This window comes from Eurytemora carolleeae, unplaced genomic scaffold (genome assembly GCF_000591075.1).
Source record: "Eurytemora carolleeae unplaced genomic scaffold, Eaff_2.0 scaffold25, whole genome shotgun sequence".
In the NCBI taxonomy this organism is placed as follows: Eukaryota; Metazoa; Arthropoda; class Copepoda; order Calanoida; family Temoridae; genus Eurytemora; species Eurytemora carolleeae.
The window spans coordinates 224,027-235,365 of NW_019396037.1; positions in this window are offsets into that span (position 1 = coordinate 224,027).

An 11,339-nucleotide genomic window follows, 5' to 3' on the forward strand; every position below is an offset into this window, starting at 1 on the left:
CCCCCTTCAACCCTCCTTCTTATAGTGAAACTATCCTTGTTACTACATAACTATTTATAGTCCTTCTCCCTCCTGGTAATTATAGAGTAGAGCAGGTCCTACCTTGATCCTACCAGCTGTATAGGGACAAATTACAGTGTAAAGTAAACAATACTGCGCTATCTTCTAACTGCAATTTAAAAATGTCAAAATGTCAAAATGTCCATCTTTAAGGATTCTATAAATAGTTCAATCTATAGAGAGAAAGATTCCGTTACCTGGAATATTTTTGCGATGAACGAAATAATTTAAATCGTTAATTTCGAAAAATATTTACTTTCATACATGTAGTGTGCTTATATCTATTTAAGTTTCTATTATCATAGTAAATTTAGAATAAATTCATTTTAAGGCGCAAACTGAAAATGCGTACGAGATATGTTCAATCATTTTTGCAAAAAAATTTTAAATGTACTTCTAGAAGCCTCAGCCCATTAGGACTTTATTCATCAAACTTTTTATTTCAATGGAATTCGCATTTTCCCGGAGGTTGTTTAGCTCCGTTGTCACAGCACAGGAACGTTTTTGATACCAACCTGGGAAAGAGGACACTTGGGATGCTCGATGCACACAAAGGAATTGAGTCTTTGCCACAAACTCTGATTTTGTAATCCCTATATCTTTGGAATCCAATGTCGTAAAACTTTGATATTTCAAACTTATATTATTTGATCTAACAGAATTCATAGTTTGAAATACCTAAGGTCTACGACATTGGAATCCAAAGATATAGGATTTAGAAAAGAAGAGTTTGTGACAAAGACTCAATTCCTTTGGGCCTAAAACTTTCCAAATATAAAGCAGACACATTTGACATTAGCCAAAATGCATTAGAGGAGAATAATATGGACAAGGCAGCAGTCTACATGTAGACTAAAAGGGGAAAAGTGTAAGAGTGTTGGCAGAAAAAGGAAATGTCTGAGCAGGAAAAATCCACAAAAAAAAATTACAAACAGTTGACAAAATTGAAAATTTCTCAGACCAAAGGAATTGAGTCTTTGCCGCAAATTCTGCTTTTCTAAATCCTATATTTTCGGATTCCAATGTCGTAGACCTTAGATATTTCAAACTATGAATTCTGTTAGATCAAATAATATAAGTTTGAAATATCAAAGATTTACGACATTGGATTCCAAAGATATATTGATTATAAAATCAGAGTTTGTGGCAAAGACTCAATTCCATTTGCTAGGCTTTTTATCTGTTGAAGTTTGATGAGTTTGGCATCTGAAATGATGATGCAAACAAAGTTGGAAAGCAAGATTTGAAAATGGCAAAGATTTGGACAACATTTGCTCCAAAGAGGTCTTGGGAAAAGATATTAATTGGTTTGCTGAAATAACAACTATAAAAACCCTCAAGGACCCTTTCTACAATAACGGCTAACCCTCCTTTGACTTTTAAATTTATACAACCTCTATAGCACGCATAAATGGATAAAGTTTGAGTATATAGATACAATATCTAGGCTGTGTAGAAAGCTAATTGCGTCCATCATATTATCTGATCGACATTAGCTGGTCAGAAAATTGAATTGGTAAAAATATAATCAATTTTCAAAAAGATATAAGGGCTAAGACGTCTAGAAGTATCTTTAAACATTTTTTTATTAAACATCCCTCGTATCATTGTTATTACAGGAACATCCCTCGTATCATTATTATTGCAGGAATATCCCTCGTATCATTATTATTACAGGAACATCCCTCGTATCATTATTATTACAGGAACATCCCTCGTATCATTATTATTACAGTAATATCCCTCGTATCATTATTATTACAGGAATATCCCTCGTATCATTATTATTACAGGAATATCCCTCGTATCATTATTATTACAGGAATATCCCTCGTATCATTATTATTACAGGAACATCCCTCGTATCATTGTTATTACAGGAACATCCCTCGTATCATTATTATTACAGGAATATCCCTCGTATCATTATTATTACAGGAATATTCCTCGTATCATTATTATTACGGAATATCCCTCGTATCATTGTTATTACAGGAATATCCCTCGTATTATTATTATTACGGAATATCCCTCGTAATCGTTTCATTATTATTACAGGAATATCCCTCGTATCATTATTATTACAGGAATATCCCTCGTATCATTATTATTACGGAATATCGTCTCGACCTTTAAAATCTGTTTTATTGTTTACAAAAAATCCGACCGACAGACACACCCTGTATTTTGTATTTTTTTTGTATAAATTTTTACCTCAGGCTTTTTTATTGGTTTTATTCTTGTGTGTCCTAATATGAATCCTACATTCTTTAGAGATGTGCATTTTTAGACCAAAAAACTGTTTTAACATATTTCATGCATGAATTATTGGATATGTAAAAAAAATATTTAAGCTAATCAAAATCAGAATAGATAAATTTATTCAAAACAGAAATTGCTGCAAAAATAACATTTAATGAATTCTGGAATATGCATAAATGGTGAATGATTCATGGATAACAGAGACTATAAAGATAGAACTTAAGCAAGAATCAAGATAGAACTTGTTTAAAGTTTTTACTGACGATGATCTCTTAGCCACGCCACAACACATGCAATCTTAAGAACATTTAAACTTTACATAGATGCATCTGCATCATATATAATTTGCTTTTCTGTTTGTTTCAATTCCTTTGTTTATATCCATTAATGTATACGTTAAATGACGGAACAACAATCACAAGTCAAAATTTTATGCTGTCAATCTTTAAATCGAAATTTAAAACCTCAAAATAATTTTTATAAAAAATCTTCTATGAAATTCGGCGATGGTGGGTGGAAAATTGTAATTTGTATACATAGGTTACAACAAGTTACAGTTCATTACACCAGATTATGAAATAATATACTAAATATCTTGTACTTACTGTTTAATCTATGGAGGATATAAACACGTATTCTATAAACATAAAATGTTTGTTTATACCCATCCCTAGGTTCATGTTTATGGATGCAGTAGAGGGTTTATTATCATCACATTTATCAAATATTACATTTGTTTCGTAGACAAGGGTGCAGGGCCAGAGCCCGAAACTTTAGACATGAGTATCGCAATGAAACCCAGAGTTAGACACCGAGTTTCGTGAATGGAGTAAGGTATTAGATACCAATATTTTGTTAAGAAATATTATTTTATATGGTTTCTTTACATTATTTTTTTGTTTCCTAAATTCTTAAATTCAAATCCACGCAAACATGTATATTGTATATATAGACTCCAAAATGGAAAATTGAAAGTTTTGTTCAACGACTCTTAACTTTCCAGCACAGGGGGCTCATTTGGGATATAGTGATAAGGAATAAAACAACAGCAAAAACCTTGAAACCATTTGTAAGAGCACAATGCACGCTGAAAAGTCGAAAAATGGCAGAAAATGTGCAGAAAAACAATTTTTGTACAACAGAGTATTTGCCCGGTGTACATACGGCCAACGTTTGCAATTTGTACAAGAAACATTGAAAAATTGTAAACGTGTAAAATGCAGTTTTAAGATGATGATTATTATCATGCAATAATTTTATAATTTCATCTCATTATCACAGCAAAATAAGATGTTAAGCCAAAAACTAGAATTTTTTTACATTTTTATCAAATCTGAACGTGTTTCGAATTGGGCCAATTTTTTTTTGTGGCATTTCGATGGAACTGTTTAGGGTTACTACTGCATTAAGTAATTATGAAGGTATATTTGCTTGAAGGCATTACATGCTGAAAATGTTGATAAACCAACATTTCTAGGAATCCATTCAGCTTAATTCTCACGCTTCAAACAAATTGTACGTTTTTAATGTTTATATTCACAGATGTACATAAAGTTTCAAATAAACCTAAAGATTTCAACTTCAATGACGAAATAAATCCCGAAATATATTAGTTTTTTTTTATGAATTACTATTATTGATAAGAACAAACATACAAAATATCAAGTGGAAAATAAGCATTAAATAAATAAATATTAAAATTTCTCCCTCATCATTCCCTAGCATTCCCATTTCTCTCCCTCATCATTCCCTAGCATTCCCATTTCTCTCCCTCATCATTCCCTAGCATTCCCATTTCTCTCCCTCATCATTCCCAAACATTCCCATTTCTCTCCCTCATCATTCCCAAACATTCCCATTTCTCTCCCTCATCATTCCCAAACATTCCCATTTCTCTCCTTCGTCATTTCAAATTTTAACCATCTCATTCCCAAAAATGATTACCTTTCTTCTTCAATGCCTTTTCCTCTATCTACTCATTTTCCTCCTCGTCTCTTTGCTTTCCTTTAATTCTAAATTAATTTGTTTCATTTAACATGTTATTTATCGCTACAAAAGGGCCACTCATTCAAAACAACCAGCAATGGTTAGAAAAATCCTGGTAAAATTAAAATGTAAAATTTTTGCAATTTTAATTGTTCTTTATAAATATAGTCAAATATATATATCTATATATCTAATTATTTTTTACTATCCCTGTTCAACTTTACTACATTATTCTCTCAATCGAACTTTACTCCTCTATTCTCCCTTTCCAACCTTACTCCTCTATTCTCCCTATCCAACTTTACTACTCTATTCTCCATATCAAACTTTACTACTCTATTCTCCCTATCCAACTTTACTCCTCTATTCTCCATATCCAACTTTACTCCTCTATTCTCCCTATCCAACTTTACTCCTCTATTCTCCCTATCCAACCTTACTCCTCTATTCTCCCTATCCAACTTTACTCCTCTTTTCTCCCTATCCAACTTTACTACTCTATTCTCCCTATCCAACTTTACTCCTCTAGTCTCCCTATCCAACTTAACTACTCTATTCTCCCTATCCAACCTGACTTCTCAATTCTCAATCCAACCTTAGTTAAAAATGCTGTTTCCCCCCAATTATATCCGCCTAATTGAAATATGAGAAAACATCCTTACTCTTATATTCTCCCTATCTAACCTAACTTTCGTTGAGGGGGGGGGGGTTCTAAAGGCCTTACTCTTTGCCTTACCGGTTTCAAATCTGGCAATAATTTAATGTTGAACGTGTCCCAGGTCGTTTTGCTCACATGGCATCAGTTATTGCACAGCAAGAAATATGGAATAAACCTCAGAACATGCTCAGAACTTTGAATTCATTTTAGAAAATTACCATCCTTTACACTTTAAAATTAGAGATAAACAGGAGTTGAATGATAATTTAGGGGGAGGTGTGGGACTTAGGGTGGAAAATTATTTTTATTTTGAACCAGTTCAGTGCATATTAATCTTTATTCCTCGGGTTTTTCAATCTCAATTTATTAAGATTAAAACTGGCAAGAACAAATATATCCTTGTGGGTAATAGTATCGTCCAAATAGTGCTCCATATGCAAACATTAAATACTTTAATTAATCAAACAATTAGTGATATATTCTGTAAGATTAAGTCTGATCCAAATTTTAAGAATGTAAATGAAGTCATCTTAGCAGGGGATATGTCGTTTAAAACTGATTATATTCCAATCATCCTTAAAACTGATAAAATCGTTCCAGTCTTCAAGACTGAGAATCTGATAGATCTTCAAATTACAGATCAATTAGTTTAACTTCATCTTTTTCAAAACTTTTAGAAAAGTAGTGGGAAATCAAATCATGAAATATCTAAATAAGTTGAAACTTCTCTATGAGCTCCAGTATGGTTCAGAGCTAAGTATAACACTACCCAGCCTTCAATCCATTATCTAGATTTTTACCTAGCCTTAAATAAACCGGAATCTGAGTATACTTTAGGAATTTTCATTGATTTAACTAAAGCTTTTGACACCTTTGATATAGATAAACTACTCAAAAAGTTAGATCATTATGGGTTTGGAGGGATATCAAATCGATAGTTTGAAAGAATTGTTTAAAGGGAAGAAAGCAGTTTTCTTCAATCAAGGGTTTAAATTCCTCCCTTGAAGATATATTTTGTGGAGTTCCTCAGGGGTCAATATTATTCTTAATTCTCGTAAATGACCTTCCAAACGCATCAAAATTGTTTACTATACTTTTTGCTGATGACACAACATAACAATTTATTTTTCGGAAAATCTAAAAAGTCTATACATGATTTTGCAAATTTTGAGCTTTCAAAAATTGCAGACTTGTTCAAAGCAATTGAACTGACATTAAATGCCTCTTAAATAAAGTGTATACTTTGAGAAAGAAAACAAAAGTTCTGGTAGGTGACTCACTTTAACTTTTCATCAAAAGTAAGAAAATAAATAGAATAGGTGCTGGTTGTAAAAATGAATCATTTAAGTTTGTGGGAATACATCTTCATGAAAACCTAACCTGGAGTAACCATCTTAAAGCTGTAAAAAAAACAAAGCATCTAGGGCAGTGTTTGCATTATCAAATGTAAGAAATCTACTTCCAAGTAACATTAAGCATGCTATTTATAACTCCTTATTTCGCTCTTTTGTAGAATATGAAATTGCAGCCTGGGGAAGAAATAAAAGTCCTGAAATGAAAAAAATTAGCTTGCTCCAAAAACGTGCAGTCAGAATTATTGAAACTGAAAAAAAACAGCTTCACATACCAATCCTCTTTTCTTTAAGTATAAAATCCTTAAGTTAAATAATTTGACTGATTTCAATCAAACAACATTTGTGTATAATTAAACAAAAAAAACTTCTACCCTCATAATTTTACGACACTTTTAAAAAGCTCCGAAATTTTCAAATTGCCATTCCGAATACAGGCTCATTAGAATATCTTCCCTCATATGCACTTCTTAAGAATAATAAGATTTGGAATATCTTCCAATTGATTTAAAAAGAAGTGCCTCTTTAGGCATATTTAAGAAAAATTTATAAGAAATGTTATTTGATGGCTACATCCTAGTGCAATAAACCCTCTTGTTATTATTGCAAAAAATGAATATAAAAATTGGTAGATTATTGTACATGCTTAATCTTAGTAGCTGTTATACGTACTAAACTTTAAAACTGAAAAACTTATCATTTCTTTATGCTACACCTCGGTCTCTAACTAGTATAATCCCTGGCTTCACTAGCGTACGAATGGGGGGGCCGCGCCCCCATCACCCCCCCCCCTACCCATGTGGAGGCTCTTTTTGCATTTCCCTCCCTCAGGCCAGGCACAGTGGCGTACCTAGGGGGGGGCAGCCCTCTTGCCCCCACCCTGGGAGTTCCAGACGGGGTCCTGCCCCCACTGGAAAATACAAAATTAAAAGGAAACTACGTTTAAAAAGTAACAACTGACAATGACAAAGACAAAGGATTTGTATAAATTCACTGATAATACAAGGAGAAAAAAGTTTTAGCCTTCAAAAGAGAATACTTACTTAAACAAGATGTACTATGTACTAAGCAGACTTAACGATCTTGCACTTAGCCTTACACCCTACAAGGCTGTCTGAGCTCTCTACTGAGAAAATCATTGAAATGTTTGTGCAAGCAAATCCCAGAAAATTGAAGCTTAAAAGAGTGAATATTTAGACTCAGTAAATTCTATCTAAAAATTTCAGAAGAAAATGTAGTGAAAATAAATTTTTTAATGATGCTGTGATTATTGATTTAGCTGTGATAGTTAAGTGATTAAATGTATAACATTAAAAAGTTAGTTTTTCAAGCAAAAGAATAATTTTTAGACTCTATAAGGTTAGTAAAACCCAAAAATGTAGTAGCTTTGTGCATAGGCGGTTTCAGGGGGGGGGCAGTCCATTACCCACCCACCCCCTGAGTGAAATTAGTAAAGAATCAAAAGGTAATTTGAAAGCATCAAAATCAACATTTGAAAGCATCAAAAGCAACAAGCAATCAAATTTGATGCCTTACTTACTCTATTTTGAGAAAATATAAACGTTCCAGTCAAATTATGACTTAATAAACTAAGAATTAGGAATCATTGCTTTTCCCTGTCCTTTCCGGATGGATTTAAGACCACAAATATTTCCTCATTCGGTTGTTAAACAAGATGTAAGAAATCCTTCATTTTTCTGGTCAAAAAATATTTTTGATGCCTTTAAGAAAAAACTCTAGAAAGGGCAAGTTTTGGCAAGAGAGGAAGAAGAATTATTGTGACTTCTAATTTGAGACTTAGAAAGTGTCTTAGTCATAATTTTGTCTCAAAAAACAGGCTTAGACATATTTTTGACTTTTGCTTGTGACTGAAAATCTCAGGAATAGTTTTGTCTCAAGAGTTATAGTTTAGAAAGTGTCTTAGACATTATTGGGTGTGAAAAGTATGGCTGTGAGGTAATTGCGGCTTAGAACTGTGACAAGCAATGTGCCTTATAATTAAGCCCAAAAATGTGAATTAGACATGATTGGGACTGAGAAGTGTTTTTGTGACTGAGAAAGTGTCTTAGACAAAGCTGCGAATTAGAATTTCGACTTAAAAAGTGTCTTAGTCACAAATTGGTCTGAAAAGTAAGACTTTGAAATGATTGTGACTTATAACTGTGACTTAGAATGGGCCTTGAATATAATTGAGCCAGACAACTATGATCATTAGACATAAGTGTGATTGAAACGGCGTTTCAGACTTAATTAACTTAATTAATTAATTAACTGTGACTTAGAATGGATCTTAAACACAATAACGTCTAAAAAACATGATTTTGAACTAGCTTTGAGTTAAAGTTGAGCCTCAGTATGTGTCTAAGACACATTTGTTACTTAGAAAGTGTCTAAGGCATGTTTGTGGCTTCAAAAGTGTTTTAGACATAATTGTGACTTAGAACAGTGACTTAGAAATTCTCAAAGTATTAGTTTGACATAGCATGGTGACTTAGAAAGTAAATTATACATAATTGTTACTTAGAAAGTGTTTTAGAATGTGTCTAATGCATGTTTGTGACTTAGAGAGTCTGTTAGACATAATTTTGTCTCAAAAGTTTGAGTTCGACGTAGAATGGTGACTTAGATATAATTGTGACTTAGAAAGTGTCTTAGACATAAGCATGTCTCCAAAGTAAGAATTTTTCATAGACTTGTGACTTAGATAATTCGGTCTCAAAAGTTGACTTAGAACTGTGATTTGAAATATGTCTTACCATGACTTAGACATGGGTTTGAGTTAGAATTGAGACTTGGAATTTGTCTTAAAGTAACTTAATCTGGATTCTATGGCCATTATATCTTAAAGTGACAGTTTTGATGCTTTAGTATGAAAGTTTAAAACTAAAACTTTGTGATATAAATATTGCCATATTTCATTCATTTCAAGTGGCCCAAGAAAACTAGTTTTTCGTAGACTAGGAGAAGGGAGTATTTTTTTATTTACTTTCAGTCTTCTTATGGTAAACTTTTATTTTTAACTCTAAATTTAACATAGAAACTATTTGAAGTCTCCTGCAAGAAAAATTAGCATGATTTGAGAAGCATTGCTTATAACTAAAAGAGAAAGAAAAATAGCAGAAAAATAAAAATAATTCTCCCTTCCTTAGACTAACATGATTGATATGTTATGTTAAATTGTTAAATTGCTTTGGTTTCGCTTAGATACCATTTTTGGTAATTAAAAAGCGATTTTGCACTGGTTTTTTTTTCACAATGTATATTTTCGACATTTTTTACATGCTCATCATAACTGTTCTTGAATATGTTTAAAGATTTAGACTCCTTAATATAATCCGGCAAACTGTTCCATGGGTTTATCACTCTCACAGAAAAAGAGTTTAAATGTAAAATGTATGCATGTAAATATGCAGTGTCCCATTATAAAGTTCTGCAATCTTTAATATTTTTTTTGATAAATAAATGGATTATAAAGGCATTTTCCCTACCCTGTAATAAAAGGTAAAAGAAACTGTAATTTTAGTATGGTTAGGAGGGTAAATAGAATTTTTTAGCTTTTAATAAAATTTAGGGCAAATAAAATTTAAAAAAGGTATCAATATTTTTTCAGAAAAGGGGTTTTTAAGGAGGGGCACAATGTTGCCAGGGGGAACCCAAAAAATTGTGCCCCCCTTAAACAAATGCCCTCGTAAACCCCTGCCTGGCTTAATGTAAACGTTCAAAAAATATTTTGAAAAAAAAATTCGAATTTTTTAGCCCAAAACAACCCGGCCACACATGAGTGTCCGTTTGCTAATAATTCGCCCCTGGAGAGTACAATGTCGTCATCAGTGGCGGATATAAGGGGGGTTATTGAGGTTATTTACCCCCCCCCTAGAATCCTGGGGGTAAATCCTAGAATCCTAAGGGTAATTATACCCCCCCCTAGAATCTTGGAGGTAATTATACCCCTGAACATATATTCAGGCCCTGAATAGCAGGGGTTACTCCACTTGCTGCCTCTTCAAGTTACAGTTGCCTTGACCCCTTCACTTCAAAAAAAATACATTCCCTATTGCTTAGTCTGCACTCAAGTGTAAAGGTACTTCTATATTTTCATGATAGTAAAAGTTTTTGCGGCATTTTGCAGATGCCTAAACAGTTATAAGCTTTGAAAACTGTAAAAAATTTAAACAAAAAATGTAAATGGAACTTATGTATATTGATAATTATGGTTGCTAACATGGCTACGGAACACCATGAAAACAGAAAGGCTATCTAGCCTTGCACTCATGCACTCCCATCCAGGGGCATAATGGAGTTAAGTGATAAATTTGTAAAGTTAAAAAGTTAGTTTTTCAAGCAAAGGAATAATTTTTAGACTCTATAAGGTTATTAACCACCCAAAAATGTAGTCTTTTTGGTGTGTTTTTATGGTGAACAAAACAAGTACAGGTTTTGCCCCCCTTAAACAAAAGCCCTCGTACGCTCCTGCTCCCATCCTAGTAGATTAAAATCAATCAAACATGAAGACGTACATTCTTAACAAGTTTTTAAGCGCCAAGCCGCGCCGACTTTTTAATGGAGGAAGTTGTTACTTTGTTTTTGTTTTTAAAAAAAGGTTGATTTTAAAATTGAATATCTTTTAAATTTGCACGAAAACAATTAAAATGTGCACTGTGCAGATACGTCGGAATCAGATATTTCAAATTTTAAGTCAACATATTCTAAATTTCTAAATTCTAAAGTAATAGTCAATGTCATTAAAATTAGATGTTTTTTTAATAGAAAAAAAATGGTATGGACACTAAAAAAAACATTAATTTACTTTTAAATAATGTCATTTCCACATTAGATTTCGTTAATTAAGATCTTAACATATACTACATTGACGACAAGACAATTTAACAATTTGAGTAATGGCCATATTTTTTCAAAGTTTGGCAGAATAGCTTTTCTAAAGATTTAAAAAAGTAACATTTTTTTCCTCTTAGAGTAAAACTATTAGTTTTTATATTACTGCCTTTTTTGTCAATGTTTGC